Source organism: Petaurus breviceps, unplaced genomic scaffold (genome assembly GCF_028583685.1).
Source record: "Petaurus breviceps papuanus isolate PSGF00001 unplaced genomic scaffold, PetGlider_PUasm1.0 151, whole genome shotgun sequence".
Classification (NCBI taxonomy): Eukaryota; Metazoa; Chordata; class Mammalia; order Diprotodontia; family Petauridae; genus Petaurus; species Petaurus breviceps.
In genome coordinates this window covers 34,020,834-34,036,656 of record NW_027185712.1, presented here as the reverse complement: position 1 = coordinate 34,036,656, position 15,823 = coordinate 34,020,834, and positions in this window count along the sequence as shown.

Here is a 15,823-nt window from a genome sequence, read left to right as displayed (position 1 = left end):
CTTCCTTCCTTCCTTCCTTCCTTCCTTCCTTCCTTCCTTCCTTTCTCTCTCTCTCTTTCTTATTGCATCCCCAACACTTGGCACAGTACCTGGCATATACTAGGCACTTGAATGTTTATTGTATTGCACTGTATTGTATCTTGGATTCAAGTTCCAATTCTCCCCCTGTGGACCTGTGTGACAGAATGCCAATTGACTTCTCTGAGACTTGGTCTCTTCATGTGTAAAAAGGGGGTAATAACATGTGTACTATCTACTTAAGAGTGTTTGAGTAAATTATAAATTACTCTGTATATGTAGGCTATTGTTATTATCACTTTAGTAATTAGACAGTGACTAGCACTTACCAAATACATTTTAAACTACCTTGCTTAGAATTCTCGATCTTACACAGTTTCATTCCATCTAGAATTTCCAGCCAAATCTCATGCTCCTCCTATCCACCAATCCCATTCAAGACCCATTTTCCTGATTTCATATTTTTTCATTTGTTTATATCTATGAGCTCATTGGCACAGGGATCTTCTGGATATGGGAACTCTCAACTGATTCAGATTAGCAACTTGTCCTAAGGATTTAGTCTCATGGTCTTAGGGGTTGGCAGAAGCAATCAGAGGTTTTTGGTACCAAAGGTAGGATTTGAATCCAGGTCTTGCTGAATCCAATGCCAGAGTTCTGCCCATTATGCCTTTTTCCTGCCTCCATAACTTTGCTTGAGCTGCTCCCTATGCTTGGGACACCATTCCTTTACTATCTCCACCTGTTGGAATCCTATCCATTTCTTTTGGAGGGGGGAAGGCAATGTAGTTGGTGTTGTGACTTGCCCAAAGTAATGCAGCTAGTAAATATGTCACGTGTCTGAGGCTGAATTTGAACTCAGGTCCTTCTGACTCTGGGGCCAGTGTTCTATTCACTGCACCACCTTGCTGTCCCACTATCCATTTTTTCAAGGCAAATTCAAATGTCATGGCCTCCAGGAAGCTTTTTCTAGTGTCCTTGATCAGTTATGACCTTTTCTTCATTCTGGTCTCATATAGCACTCTAATACTTATCATGTATTATTTTGTGTTTCAATTATTTGTGTACATGTCCTACTACTTTATTAAATTATAAGCCTGAAAGGACATAGGGGCACTATGTCCTATTTAATTTTTACATCTGTCCCAAGGCCTAGGATAATAGGTATTTGTGCTTTATTAAGCACTAACACAGACTTGGTTTTTAACAAAAGTCTAGTGAAGGTCAAATGAATTATAGAAGCATAGAGTTTTGAAAATATAAGGGATCTTAGAAATCATTTAGTCTAGCCTCTTAATTTTACAAATGAGGAACTGAAGCCTGGAGTGCTAGCCAACATTATATAATGAACTAATGACTGAATTGAAGCCAGGTGTCCAATAGTATTTCTGCACAGAGAGGATGTAGACTCCATATGAGAGTTCAAGGACAGATTCATGTGCTCAGAGGATGGCAATCATAGTGATGCCCATCCTCAGCTTTTGGTTTTGATACATTTAGTGGGCTGTATACTTTTTATACTGACCACTAGTGATGTGATAATGGCAAGTTCAAGGCCTCCAGTGCTTCCAGCTTCTTTTCTCTGGCTTAATTTCCCTTATATTAGCAGGTAATCTCACTAGCCTTTTTCTAATCCTATGCCTATGGCATGTGCAAAGAATGTTTAAAGAATTGATATTCTAGTGTTTTCGTAGAGTAAGATGACACTTTCAAAAGAAAGGAAAAAAAAAACCACTTTTCCCACTTAAAGCTCAGTGGGAAATCCATGTTGAGTTCTGCTACATTAAGCTGTCCCCAGATGGAAATTTGAAAAGTCTTCCAGCTGTTTAGTTTCAATAAGCATTATCAAGATGAAGCCCACTCAAAACAGCATCAGTTTCATGCATTCACCCAGAGGATAGCAGTTAATTCTCTGACACAGACCAGATAGCCTCGCAGCAAAATGTCAGATCCAACTGACGCTTCTGATGCCGGGGATCAGCTCTTGAAACTCCTTCTAAGTGTATCAGTGTGCAGTCTGTAGTGTGTATGTATGTGTATGTATTCATGTGTACACATATAAATTCACATACATGAGTACACACCCATACCCACTTTAATACCTATGGTATTTTTGTATTCTGAGAGGATATAGAATCATTCACATACATGTTGCTGTTCAGTCATGTACAACTCTTCATTACCCTATTGGGGATTTTCTTGTCAAAGGTAATGAGGTGGTTTTCCATTTCCTTCTCTAGTTCATTTTACAGGTGAGGAAAGAAGCAAACAGGGTTAAATGAGTTGCCCAGGGTCACACAGTAAGGCCATGAGTCTTCCTGACTCCAGACCCTGCATTTTATCCACTGAGTCAATTATATTTTAGTTACAAAAAAAGAGGGGTGTAGCACCAATGCAATATTCACAGCACCAACAGCAACTATAAATATGCCAACATAGTTCTCAATCACAAAATATAACAGACCATCCACATATAAGACAGAAGCAAAACATTATTCAGACACCAGAAAACCAAATCCCAACACCAGAAAGTCAAATCCATCATAGTAACAAAGAAGTTAATACACCATAACATAGCAGGAAGCCAAACCATCTTTTGGCCTTCCCACAAACAAACACTCACAAGACTAGCTGTGTCCTTGAGTGTGTCCTCTCTTTCCTCCAGCTCTAACTGCTCTGACTCCCAGCTTCCTATGAACTCTGTTCCACCCTTCAGCAAACTTCTCCCACTACAGACTCCAAGTGATTACATTCAGCCTATTAAGGGGCAGGAAAGATCTTCAAATTCACATTACTATTGCAAGGTAACACAAAAACTTTACAGAAAATTTGAGGACTTCTCTGAAACTTATTAAAAGCTATGAAAAAGGAAAAGGGAGGATCAATCAATTAAATTATAAATAGAATGTTTTGGGACAGGGGTGGGGAACCTGTGACCTCAAGCCCTTCACAAATTTGTTTGGATTTAGTCAAAGGGCCTCACTTGGGGATAAAGAGGCCACATGTGGCCTCAAGGCCCCAAGTTTCCCACCCCTGGTTTGGGGAAAAGTTTTATCTATATGATCTTGGTTGAGTGGGGTTTCAGTTTCCTCATGTGTAAAATAAGGGTGTTGGCTTGATGGCCTTGGAAGTCCCTTTTAATTATAGAATTATGATCTCATGATCCTATCAACTGTTTTTCTAATGAATGAGAACAGAGCACTGAGTGACCTACCCTCTCAAACATAGTAAGGTAGAAAATGGATCTTAATAAGAAAAACATAAATAAAAAAAGAAGTCTTATTTTCCTGCAAAATGCAAAGTATAAATTTGTAACCTAGTCCTAATGGAGAGCATCTATAAATAGTAACTTCTTGTTAATATACAAAATGTCACAAAAGAGGAGGAATCTACAAATATTTTAAAAGTTTCCTGTCTTTTGTGAGAGCCACGCACGGACTGGAATGGGTCTGCATCTTCAGCACAGTTGTGCCTCTTTTCTCTTCTCCAATCTGAAAACAAGTTTGGGGCCGACTAAGATGTGCATGTTCTGTGTGGCCCACTAAGGACCAACGCCAGCTTGGAGACTCACTGTCCCTGGTCCAACTTCTTGTGGCTACCCCCTGATGCAAGCATTTCTTCTGCAGCTGTTGTCACAGGCTCCTCTTGTCCCCCTTGGAGAGTTTCAAGCTATAATTTTTCAAAAATTAAGAAGTCATTATGATGTTATGATTTTGCATTTTCTTAGATTAAATCTTTCCATCTGCTCTGCATAAATGAAATTTCCGCAAAGAAGTTTCTGTGGCTTCCTTTAAAATCAGAAACATCAGGCAAAGGCAATTTTTATTACAAAGTGGAAGGGAGGCAAGGGTGTGGGGAGGGATGTGACAGCTTTTGCTTCCCTGCTAAGATGAAGTGTTCCACATGGCAACTTAGAAAGATTTTCTTTTTTGTCCCTGCAATACTTATGCTTTTCCAAAAAGATATAGCAGAGCATTTTACAGCATCTAACAGTCATGACCTCACTGTAAGGACGCTGACAGGTGTTGAATTTCCCATTTAAAAGACAAGGAACACAAGGCTCTGAGCACAGTGAAACATTCAGAGTAAAAATTCTTACTTCCTAATTCTTACTTTCATACACTTCCTCACATATGCTCTGAACCCGGCAACTTAGAGATATGGCCAATTCCTAGAGCCTCTAGGGATCGTCTTTGCATCTTGGATTGGCTTTGGGGGTCAAATGAAATTCATTAGATTGGAGGATATACATCTGCTATCTGTATGTTTCCGAATAGGTCAATGTCCTCAAGTGCCCCCCTGAGATCATAGCTTTGCTGTCTGATTTGCACCAACCTGTTTAACAATAGCTCACATTTGTATCACACCTTTAAGGTTTTCAATCCCTTTCCTCACAACCACCCAGTGAGGTAGGCAGTACAAATGTTATTACAACTCATTTTACAGATGGGAAAACTGAGATCAGGTCTTCTGAGTTCAGAACAGCTACTTCCTGCTTATAATCTGGACCTTAGTTTCTTTAAATGATACATACAGTGATTCTCTAGGTAACAAGGTTGTTGAAAGATAATGACAACAAGATATATGTTAGTTGGTAGACACTTTTCCTTTATTTAAAAAATACATGCTTTTCAAGTGCTGTGATTATTTACCTAGTGCCTCTGATTTCATTTCATCAAACATAATTAGTCTTTTTTTTCATCTAATCAAGCTACACTATTTAATTTTTTCACCAGATTCTATATTATTTATTACACTTACTTAATTTCCCTGGTCTGGCCTTATGGGTTGAATCATGAATCATTGGAAAGATTATCTCAATAATATATCATGAAAATTCTGCTGTAATGTAGTCACTTATAGAAGTATTCTGCTTTTCAAAGTAGCTATGAATGACAACTGGAGCCTTTTGTTTAAGATAGAAAGTGTCTGTTCAAAGTGCCTCTAAATAGAATCACCTTTGGTTATGCTTTGATAGCCATTTGCATGAGGTTTTCTTATTATTAATAGAAACCAAAGGAAACCTTCATATATTTGTTGTTTAGTCATTTCAGTTGTGTCCAACTCTTGGTGACCCCATTTAGGGTTTTCTTTTTCTTTTAAAGCAATCGGAGTTAAGTAACTTGCTCAAGGGTACATGGCCAGTTATTTCTGGGTGTGGTGCTAAGTATCTGAACCTGGATTTGATCCCCAGGTCATCCTGACACTGGAGCAGGTGCTCTTACTTGCTGAGCCACCTGGCCACCCCTAAGCAATTGGGGTTAAGTAACTTGCTCAAGGTTACATGGCCAGGTGTTTCTGGGTGGGTACTAAGTGTCTGATCCTGAATTCGATCCCCAGGTCATCCCAACACTGGAGCCGGTGCTCTTACGTGCTGTGCTACCTGGCCGCCCCTAGGGTTTTCTTTGCAAGGATACTGGAATAGTTTGTCATTTGAGGCAAACATGGCTAAGTGGCTTGCCCAGAGTCATCTAGGTAATAAGTGTCTAAGACTAGATTTGAACTCAGGAAGATGAGTCTTTTTGACTTAGGACCTGGCACTCTATTCACTGTACCACCTAGCTTCTCTAGGGAGCTCATTTGTGACTTGTTCAATTTCTTTTTCTAAGATATGGCTATTTAAATATTTTATTTCTTATGTTAATCTGCATAATTTATATTTTTGTAAATATTCATCCATTTAACTTAGTCATATTGGCATACAGTTGGGCAAAAAAACTTATTAATTTTTCTTTTTTCATCTTCATTGATTGTGCATTTGCCCTTTTCATTTTTGAGATGTTAATTTGTTTTTCTTCTTTTTTAACAAATTGTTAGCCAACAGTTCATCTATTTTTTTTTTTGGCTTCCAGCCCCCATAAAACCAGCTCCTGGTTTTCTTTATCAAGCTCAATGCTTGTTTAATTTTCAATTTTTATCAATCTCTCCTTTGTTTTTTCAGGGTTTCTAACTTAGTACTTAATTGGGGATTTTTTACTTTCTCCTTTTTCTAGTTGTTTTTTAGTTGTATGCCCAATTTGTTGATCTCTTTCTTTCTTTTATTGATGTAAACATTTAAAGATATTTATTTTCCCCCTAAACAATACTTTGCCTATTTCCCACAACTTTTGGTGTGCTTTTCCATGTTGTTTTCTTTGATGAAATTATCGATTCTATAATTTGTTTTTTGACCCACTCATTCCTTAGGATTATATTAGTTTCCAATTAATTTTTTAGATTTTTTTATTTCCCCCCAATTACATGTTAAAACAATTTCTACATTTTAAAAAAAATTTAGTTCCAAACTCTGTCCTTTCCTACTTCCATTCCCTCACCCCTCTCTGAGATAAACAAGGTCATATAGGTTATACATGTGCAATCATGTAAAACATTTCCATATCAGTAATTTTTTACAAGAAGACTCAGAAAAGGGTGGCTAGGTGGTGCAGTGAATAGAGTACTGGCCCTGGAGTCAAGAGGACCTGAATTCAAATTCAGCCTGAGACACTTAACACAAAAATAACTAGCCATGTGACCTTGGGCAAGTTACTTAACCCCAACTGCCTTCCAAAAAAGCAGGAAAAAAAAGACTCAGAAGGAAAGAGAAAAAATAGTATGCTTCCGTCTGTATTCCGACAATATCAGTTCTTTATCTGGAGATGGACAGCATGTTTCATCTTGAGTCCTTTGGGATCGTCTTGGATCATTGTATTGCTGAGAATAGCTAAGTCATTCACAGTTCTTAATTGTACAATATTGTGTTACTGTGTACAACATTCTCCTGCTTCTCCCTTCACTTTGCATCAGTTCTTTATAAGAACTTATAGTCTTTCGAGGTTTTTTTACTGAAATATGCCTGTTCATCATTTCTTATTGCACAATAATATTTCATTACAATCGTATACCACAGATTATTCAGCCATTGCTCAATTAATTGGAATCCCCTTGATTTTCATCTCTTAGCTACCACGTAAAGAGCTGCTATAAATATTTTTGTACAAATAGGTCTTTCCTCATTTTTGGGAATCTTTTTGGGATATAGATCTAACAGTGATATTGTTGGATCAAAGGGTATACACAGTTTTATAGCCTATTGGTGTAATGGAAATGCAAATTTAAAGATCTTCCCTGCCCCTAGGCTAAAGTGCACCTGGAGCCTGGGGTGGGAGGCTTGTTTTTCAGTAGATACTTCTTGATTGGCCAGTGAGTCAATAAGGTTGTTACATTCTCTGAGCCAGGAGAAGGCTATATAAGCCCTGATGTGTAGCTTTGTTTTGGGGCTCACTTTGAGAAGTGTTCTGTGATTTGATCTGGATTCTGGGAAGCTGTTGTTAAGAGCCCCCCCTCGGCTTTGAAAAACCCAGATGTTGAAACCCAGATGTTGATTTGGTATGGATGTAATGGTTGGACAGTTTGGAAATCTGTCTACTTGATCTGTTTCTGTCTTGATAATTCTGTCTGTATACTTTGAAGTTCGGGGTGTTGACCTTTTTCCCCTGGACTAGGTAAACAATACATATTTGACTGATTAAAGTAAGCTTGTTAACCCATTTTGAGTTGCTTTCCTTTATCAAAGCAGATCCAAGAACCTGTGTTGGCAGTGACCCTGAGCACGCTTGGGGTGCTTGCTGCTACAATTGGGCATAGTTCCAAAACACTCTTCAGAATGTTTGGATCAGTTCACAATTCCACCAACAGTGCATTAGTGTCCCACATGTCCCCAACATTTATCATTTTTCTTTTTTGTCATGTTAGCAAATCTGCTGGTGTGAAGTGGTACCTCAGAGTTGTTATAATTTGCGTTTCTGTAATCAATAGTGATTTAGAACATTTTTTTTTCATATGACTATACATAGCTTTTATTTCTTCATCTGAAAACTGTACATATTCTTTGACCATTTACCAGCTGGGGAATGCCTTATATTTTTATAAATTCGTCTCAGTGTTCTCTATATATTCAAGAAACAATTGCTTTATCAGAGACACTTGCTGCAAGAATTGTTCCCCAGCTTTCTGCTTTCCTTCTAATCTTGGTTGCATTGATTTTATTTGTGCAAAACCTTTTTAACTTGACATAATTGAAATGACTCATTTTACATTTTGTAATAGTCTAAGTTTCCCTTCTCCATAGATCTGACAGGTAAACTATTCCATGCTCTCCTAATTTGCTTATGATTATCACCTTTTATGTGTAAATCATGTACCTATTTGACCTTAAATTGGTATATGGTATGAGATGTTGGTCTATACCTAGTTTCTGCCATACTATTTTTCTAGTTTTCCAAGCAGTTTTCATCAAATGAGTTTTTGTTCCAAATGAATGGATCTTTGGGTTTACCATGACTAGATTTCTATGGTCATTTACTATAATGTATTGTATACCTAATCTATTCCATTGATCCACTACTCTATTTCTTAGCCAGTACCAGATTGTTTTGATAATTACTACTTTATAATACAATTTGAGATCTGGTATGACTAGACCACCTTTCTTCACATTATTTTTTTCATTGATTCCCTTGATATATTTTACCTTTTGTTCTTCCAGATGAATTTTGTTATTATTTTTTCTAGCTATGTAAAATAATTTTTGTAGTTTGATTAGTATGACAATTAATAAATAGATTAATTTGGGTAGAATTGTCATTTTCATTATATTGACTCAGCCTACCTATGAGCAATTTAGTATTTTTTCAGTTGTTTAGATCTGACTTTATTGTGTGAAAAGTCTTCTCTAATTGTGTTCATATAGTTCCTAGATTTGTCTTGTCAGGTAGACTCCCAAGTATTTTATGTTGCCTACATTTAGTTTAAATAGAATTTCTTTATCTCTCAAATTTTTAATCTGTGCTTCAAAGGCCATTTATTGAATGTAATTTTTATTGCATTATGGTCCAAAATGTGCACATTAATGTTTCTGCTTTTCTGCATTTGTTTGTGAGGGTTTTTTTTTGTCCAATATATGGTCAATTTTTGTGTTCCATGGAACAATTTTGTTTCATGCACAGCTAAGAAAAAGTATATTCCTATCTATTCCCACTTAATATTGTCCAGAGTTCTTTCAGATCTAACTTTTAAAAGTTCCTCCCCCTTAACCTCTTTCTCATTTATTTTATGGTTAGATTCATCTAGGTCTGAGGGGGGTAAAACTGAGATCACCCATTGGTATAGTTTGTTTCCTCCTATAATTCATTTAATGTTTCCCTTAAGAATTTGGATGCTATAACTTTGGTTCATATATGTTCAATATTGATATTACTTCATTGTTTATGGTACCTTTCAGCAAAATTTAGTTTCCCTGATCATCTCTTAATTAGGTCTATTTTTTTCTTTTCATTTATTTGAGATTATGATCACTATCCTTGCCTTTATTTTACTCCAGCTGAAGTATAATAAATTCTGCTCTAACCCCTTATTTTAATTCTGTGTGTGTCTTTCTGTTTCAGGTGTTACTCTTGCAACATATTGTTGGATTCTGGTTTCTAATTCATTCTGCTATCCTCTTTCATTTGACGAGTGAGTTCATCCCATTCACATCCATAGTTATGATTACTAATTGTATATTCTTTTCCATCCTATTCTCTTTCTTTTTTTTGCTCTCTACCTCCTCTAAATTCTGTTTTGCTTCTAATCACTGTCTTCCTTAATCTGCTCTCCCTCTTACCACTTCCCACACTTTCTTTTAGCCCTCTCCCCTCCTACTTTCATGTTGGGTAAGAGGAGTGTCTATATCCAACTGTGTGTATACATACATATGTAGTTCCCTTATTGAACCATTTCAGATGAGAGTGAGGCTCAAATATTGCCTGCCCCCTCCCATTTTCTCTCCATTGTAAAAATTCTTCCTTGCATCCCTCTTTTATGTGAGATAATTTTCCTGATTCTTCCTTTCTATTCCCCCTTCTCTCAGTGCAAACCTCTTTCTCATCCTTCCTTCTTTTTTTGAGATCATCCCAACATAATAAAGTCATATTCATTCCCTTTGTTTATATAGATTCCTAACTGCTCTAATAATGATAAAGTTCTTACAAGTTGCATGTATCATTTCCCTATATAAAAGTGTAAAAGTTTAACCTTATTAAGTCCCTTATGATTTCTCTTTCATGTTTGCCTTTTTATGCTTTTTCCTGAATCTTGTGTTTGAACATAAAAATTTCTATTCAGATCTGTTCTTTTCATCAGGAATACTTTAAAGTCCCCACTTTCATTAAATATTCATTATCCCTCCTTCCTTCCTCCCCTGAAGGATTATACTCAGTTTTTTGGGTAGATTATTCTTAATTATAATCCTAGCTCCTTTGGCTTCCAGATTGTCATATTGCAAACTTTCCATTCCTTTATAATAGCAGATGCTAAATCTTCTGTGATCCTGACAGTAGCTCCAAGATATTTGAATTGTTACTTTCTGGTTCCCTACAATATGTTCTCTTTGACCTGGGACCTTTGACATTTGGCTATAATATTCCTGGGGGTTTTCATTTTAGGGTCTCTTTCAGTGAGTGATTAGTCAATTCTTTCAATTTCTACTTTGTCTTTTGGTTCTATGATATTTGGGCACTTTTCCCTTATAACTTTTTGAAATATGATATCTGGACTCTTTTTTGGTTATGGGTTTCAGGTAGTCTAATGATTCTTTTTTTTTTTGGAGGGCAATTGGGGTTAAGTGACTTGCCCAAGGTCACGCTGCTAGTTTTTTGTGTGTGTGTGTTAAGTGTCTGAGGTCGGATTTGAACTCAGGTCCTCCTGACTCCAGGACCAGTGCTCTATTCATTGTGCCACCTAGCCACCCCTAGTCTAATGATTCTTAAATGATCTTTCATCAATCTATTTTCTAGGTCAAATTTTTTAAAATGAGGTATTTCATGTTTTCTTCTATATTTTCTGTCCTTTGACTGTGCTTAATTGTTTCTTGATGTCTTATGGAATAATTAGCTTCAACTTGCCCAATTCTACTTTAAGGAGCTATTTTCTTCAGTTAAGTTTTGTACCTCTTTTATCAAGATGTTAATTCTATTTTCATAATTTTCTTGCATCACTTTCATTTCTTTTCCCAATTTTCCCTCTGCTACCCTTATTTAATTTAAAAAATTTGACTTAAAAAAATCTCTTTCTTTAGCTCTTCAAGGAATTTTTTGGGGTTTATGTCCAATCTGCATTTTCTTTGAGGATTTTCTTCTAAACATTTTTAAGTCATTGTCTTCTTCTGAGTTTGTATTTTAAGTTTCCCTGTCCCCAATTTTCCAGCCTATTTCTTGACTTTGGATTTTATGCTAGAATTGGACTCTGCTCACCTCTGGGGATATGTGGCTTGCCTGAATTTCTGTATCTAGACCTAGGTGCCTGTAGTTTTTCATTGCTTCTAAGGTGACATATCTTGGAAGAGTTCACATCACTTTCATTTTGGTCTCTCCTTACTCAGGTAAAGCCTCTGTTCCCTCCTGACCACAGACTGTAATTGTTCCTCTTAGCTCTGGAACAGGGACCTAGCACTAAGTAATAGGTAAAGAAGCTGCCAAACAACATTTGGTTCTGTGCGCTTCTATAACATCTCTCTGACCAGAGGTTTAGTCACTAACTCTTCCCTTTCTTAAATTTTAGGCTCCACTGTTGCTGCTGCCACCACAGGAGCTGTCACCTCCTCCAGGCCCTACAGCTGGTTTTGCTTTTCCACCTTTGTCCTCAGCCAGCCCTCCTCTGACTGACCATTAGGCTGAAATCTCTTTTGGTCTTCTTAAACTCTCCAGGGCTGAAAAAATGAGATACCATGACTTTTTTTTGGCTATCCACCTTAGAATTTGATTTGAGGTATAAAAAAAAATGTTTAGAGGGTTCGTTTGGGATAGCTCAGCAGAAATGTTCAATTATCTCTGCCATCTTTGCTCTGCCTCTAAGACTATTTAATTAATCTACCTGGATTTTTATTTATTTGTTTGTTTTTTGTGTTGGTGGCCTGAAGTTCTGAGACATTCAAAGGTGAAATTTTGATCACAGAAAAATCTGTATTTGTTTTCTTTCATATACTCATAGCTTAATTTTAGACAAAAAAATCTAGTAGATTTTGCAGGTGGCCTTATCAGCATTCACCCCTTTATTATTCAAATAGGCTGCCTGAAGTGCCAGGTTCCTTGCTGTAAAGGCTATGGGAAGAACTAACAAAAGGAAAATTGGTAGCCCTTAACTGAGCCTGCCTCATTGAAACCCAAATTTTCTGCCCCCAGTTGCAATAGGTAGATAGAGATTCTAATATTTTTTAATGTGAGGGTAGCAGGAGGCAACTCAACTTGTGATGTCATTCTATAGGGAATTCTTATTTTGGAAACTGCTATCAAAATGCAGGTTAGCACTTTACTACAATTTATTGATTTAGAGGAGTTGCCTGGTATGAGTCAGAGATAAGACTTGAACCTGGTCCTTCTGAATCCAAGGCAAATGCTCTATGCTGCATTCCATGCTGCCTTTCTAGACTCTGCTAAGGAATTAGATTTCTGAATTCAGGAGAAAATTGAGAGTAGTGCTTCTTTTCCTCTGCTTCTAGTGATGAGCTTTCTTCAATAAGAAGCCAGTTATTATAATTAGAGCCTGTGGCCAGAGATAGGATTCTCAGTTCCTCTGTGAAAACAACTCTTGAGGATTCCTCCCCAAATCTTGCTAATGATAACAGCCAAGAAAATGAAAAGTGAAACAGCTGGGTGTGAATTACATGAATATGCCTATGTGTCTAGAGTAATACTGTTGTCGATCTGTTTGAATTATACAGGGTCTATGGGGAGGGACCACAAAAAATATTTTATTTTCCTTTTTTTTGAAGGCAACATTTCCCTCTCTGAATATGATGAGCATCTGAACAGGCTTGCAGAAATGGAATCATTATTATTGATCTGGGGGGAAAGATTTCATTCAAATAGTTGGGGAGGGGGGTTCCTTTAGAAGAACATCTCTGCTAAGGAGGTCAACTTCTCCAACTCCACACCCTCTATAGGCTGGTACTTAGGGCCACTGAAAGCAATCTGGAGGGAACTAGGATTTCTAATGCAAATCTGCTCATTTATAGTGAAATGTTTGGGGATTCCCAGAGGGTTCCAATGTTTTCAATTTATCTAATAACATGTAAATGAGAGTAAAATCAGAGTCTATGTTGTGGTCCAGTAATACAGAGCAGTTGTCGACTTCAGAGTTTTATAACCTGGGGTTCCTGAATTAATTTTTTAAAAATAATGATTTTAATATAATTGATTTCCTTTGTAATCCTAAGTAGTTAATTTTCTATATTTAAAAACATTATTCTAAGGAGGGGTCTATAGTTTTCACCATAGTACCAAAGAGGTCCATAGTCTAAAAAATATTAAGAAACCCAATCTAAAGTTTCTATCTGGGGAAAGGGGACAAGAAAGATGGACCCTTAGCTAAGGTTATTACATTTGATTGGGGATCACTTTCAGTTAATTATTTTTTTTTTGTTCCAGGTTGGTACATGTCTGCATTGGTGATTTGATTCCGGCAAATTGCATTTATCAGCTTCCAATGAAATGGGACAATGGAACAGAGCTTTCCCCCAAAAAAATATGCTTTGGGAAGGCAGGTTAGTGCTCTTTATTTTTCAGTTCAACAAGCATTTATTTAGGTGTCTAGCATGGATCAGGCACTATGCTAGGCAGACATGGAGATACAAAGACAAAAGTGAAATTGTGACAGTCAGGAGGAGTTTATACTCTGGATATAAGAACAGAAGGGGGGCATAGCAGTTTATACACAGATAAGTCAGTACAGATTATTTTTTTTCTTTGGAGGGGAAAATAACTTGTGCAAGGTCACAAAGTTTTTTTTTTGTTTTAAGTGTCTGAGGTCCGATTTGAACTCAGGTCCTCCTGACTTCAGATCTGGTACTCTATTCACTGTGCCACCTAGCCACCCCTTTTTTTGACCTTTTTTTTTTTTTAGTACCAATATTTTCAATGTGAATATAAAGTAATTTCTATGGCATTAGAGGTACTTACAACTTACATGCGTTAGGGGTCAGGATCAGAAAAAGCTTCATGTAGGAAGCATGAATTGTGGCCTGGAGGATTCAAGACTGAGTTTTGAAGTTCCTGATCTAGGGATTCCAGGAGGCAAAGAAGAAGAGGTACATTCCAAGAATGGGAGTCTGGGTAAAGGTATGGAGGTGAGAGATTGAATGTTTTAGAAGAGTTCACACTTACAGAGTTATATAGCTATGTGAATATACCTCTTCAGTCTTTGTTTTTTAGTTATGTTTCCTTTATTAGGTATAATTCTGATTGGAGAGGAAAATTTCATGTAGTACCCTTTTGTGTGTCAAGAGAATAAACCCAGAGTTCACTAAATTTACTGGTAAACCCTAGTTTCTTTCTTTTTTTTTTTTTGGAGAGGGGAAGGTAGGGCAATTGGGGTTAAATGACTTGTCCAAGGTCACACAGCTGGTTTGTGTGTGTGTGTGTTAAGTGTCAGAGGCCAGATTTGAACTCAGGTCCTCCTGACTCCAGGGCTGGTGCTCTATTCACTGCGACACCTAGCCACCCCCTAAACCCTAGTTTCTTATGGAAATTCCATTAAGGTGAGTAAATCCAGTTGTACAACTAGAGGCAAGTTAGGAGAGAGCAGGGAAGAACTATTTATAAGGAGTGAGGCTCAAAGAACAAGGGTTAAAATATTAAAGGTGCACAGGGGGCTATCTCCAGTCATCCTGATCTTGTCACTGAACCCAGTTGACTCTAGGGAAAAAGTGAGGCTGGTGACTTTGCACAGCCCTATCTCACTTAAATCCAATTTACTTGTAAGTCATGGCATTACCTTCCTGACGTCATGGTCCTCTTCAAGAACGGAGGACAAACAGCAACACTATAGAGCACAGTGCTACCAATCTTCAACTGAAGGACACAAACCATTTGAATGTCTCCCTCGAAGGTTATTCAATGTCTTGACTGAAGAAAGCTGGGTCTCTATTTCTTGATGGCAGCACACCATTCGGTGCTCTGTCCCTTTGCCTCTCTTCTTATTCCTTCTAAGAAACTCTCCCTGTTTGGTTACTTATCTTCTCTGACTGCTCCTACTGAAATGACGCACATGCTCCCAGCTGCCTGTATTGAGACTTGTGGAATCAGTTTTTCCTGTTGCCCAGAACCATGTCTCATGAAGAGCTGAGTTCTCTTTACTTGTTTTAATTAAGGTCACCTCTCACCAAGGTTCTCATGCTGCCTCTTGCCTTTTATTTCTTTGAGGCACTGGTATGTGTTTTTGACAAGTTGACGCATTTGACTCATATTCTAAGGAATTTAGGCCTTGACTCTCAACATCTGCTAGTTCGTTGGTGGGACATTTTCTGTTGTCACTTTATGTAGATTTCATCTCTTGGATGCTTTCTTCCAGCTCTCTATCTAGGCCCCAGAGACCTTGTGCCTGCAGGCTGACACTAGATGGTGCTCTTGCTCATTTTGGTAATTCTAGCCACTTTTTACTACTTCTAATGCATGGTTTTTGAAAGTTACACAAATATCCGCTCAGGAGCTAACGGATCCTGAATGAACTTGTGCAAATTCCCCTTTTATTATCAAGATATAATTGTATTTTTCATAAATGAAATTGTGCTGAGAGAGTCCTTTTGTGGAGTAAGAATATAAAAGAGTTAAAATATTTGAGCAATCAGCATCTCTTAACCTATATTGTTTCTACAACCTCAATGGCATATCCTCTAGTTAAATTGACAGTATTGTACAAATTTAATTTATAATTCTCTTTGGAACTTCCTTCCTTCCTTCCTTCCGTCCTTCCTTCCTTCCTTCCTTCCTTCCTTCCTTCCTTCCTTCCTTCC